The 1,652-nt window shown below is 37.8% G+C and overlaps 1 pseudogene; it reads right to left on the reverse strand.

Annotated features, from left to right (window-relative positions):
* Positions 1–941: 941 nt before the first annotated feature.
* On the reverse strand, positions 942–1,061 carry LOC119468187 (annotated as a pseudogene).
* Positions 1,062–1,652: the final 591 nt, after the last annotated feature.

Below are 1,652 nucleotides of genomic sequence, written 5' to 3' on the forward strand. Positions count from 1 at the left end.
AAAAAAAAAAGAATAAAGGAAAGGAAGAAAGAGGAAGATTATTTATGTTTTTCTTGTCTAACAGCTCTTGTTAGAACTCCCAGCCCAATAATGAGTGAGAATGGTGAAAAGAAACACTTTTTGTCTTGTTCTTAATCTTAAAAGGAGAGCATTTAGTCTCATACCAGATTTTTTTTTTAATGAATGGCCTTTATTGGGCTAAAGAAATTTTTCTTTTTAGTTCATTGATTTTTATTTTTAAAAATTACATTAATTTTGCCAAAACGTTTTTATCTCTTGACATAATCATGTTGTTTCTGTTTTTATCTTATTATTATAATGTATTACACTAGTTAATACTCAGATGTCAAATCAAGCTTGCATTCTGGAGATAAATCAACTTGATTGTAGCGTTAAAATCTCTTTATATATTGTGGAGCTTACTCTTGAACCAAAACATTCCTCAGCCTCTGCTAAGAGACATTGTATGTGTTTGTTTGGATATACCTTCATTGCTCCAGCAGCTTACAATGCCATCTTAGCCATCACTTTCTGCTTGCACAGAGCCCCACGATCAAACAGAAATGAGCACTTAGGGCTTTTCTGGGCAGATAGGTCAAACAGTAACAATTCTCTGGGAATGGAAGCTTCTGGGGAGATCCAATTACCTATGTCTTAAGTTTACTTCTTTCTGAAATAATTCTATTTTGACATTTATTCTTTAGCTTCTGCCCAATAATGTAATTACCCAATGGGTTTATCTTGCCTGCTGCCCCCAAAAACCAAAGTTCTGAGACAGCATTATTGTAATAAGAGACACAGTTTAATTAATGCAATGCCAGTTAAACAGGAGATCAGAGATTCATTATTACTCAAATCAGCATCCCTGAAAATTTGGAGACTAGAGGTATATATCTATATATGTATGTATTTTGAGAGGGAGTCTCTCTTTTTTTTTTTTTTTTTGTTTCTCCCTGATCCAAAAATACACAATATATTGTCCTCAGTAGAGGACATATCACATATTAAACTGATAAGAACAGATATTACACTTACTCTTATCCAAAAGGCGGGGAAGCGATGAGATGGAGTCTCTCTCTATCACCCTGACTGAAGTGCAGTGGCGTGATCTTGGCTTCCTGCAACCTCCACTTCCCAGGTTTAAGTGATTCTCTTGCCTCAGCCTCTCAATTAGCTGGGATTACAGGTGGCCACCAACACGCCCAGCTAATTTTTGTAATTTAACTAGAGACAGGGTTTCACCACATTTTCCAGGATGGACTCAAACTCCTGATGTCAAGGGATCCGTCCACCTAGGCCTTCCAAATTGCTGAGATTACAGATGTGAGCCACCACACCCAGTAAGGCCAGAGTTTTTTAAGGATAGTTTAGTAGGCAAAAGGTTAGAGAATGAGGAATGCCGATTGGGTCAGAGATAAAATCACAGAGAGTAGAAGCTGTCTTTCTGCAATGAAACAGGTCTTGGATGGGAGCTGTAAGACCAGATGAGCCAGTTTACCAACCTGGGTGGACCCAACTGGTCCATCAGAGTACATGGTCTTCAAACACACTCTAAGGTTTTAAAATGGCATTGTTATTCATAGGAAATATTGGGGTGGTTAGGAGTCTTGCAGCCTTTGCCTGCATGACTCCTGAGCCATACATTCTATTTT

Source organism: Cebus imitator, unplaced genomic scaffold (genome assembly GCF_001604975.1).
Source record: "Cebus imitator isolate Cc_AM_T3 unplaced genomic scaffold, Cebus_imitator-1.0 Scaffold390, whole genome shotgun sequence".
NCBI classification, from domain to species: Eukaryota; Metazoa; Chordata; class Mammalia; order Primates; family Cebidae; genus Cebus; species Cebus imitator.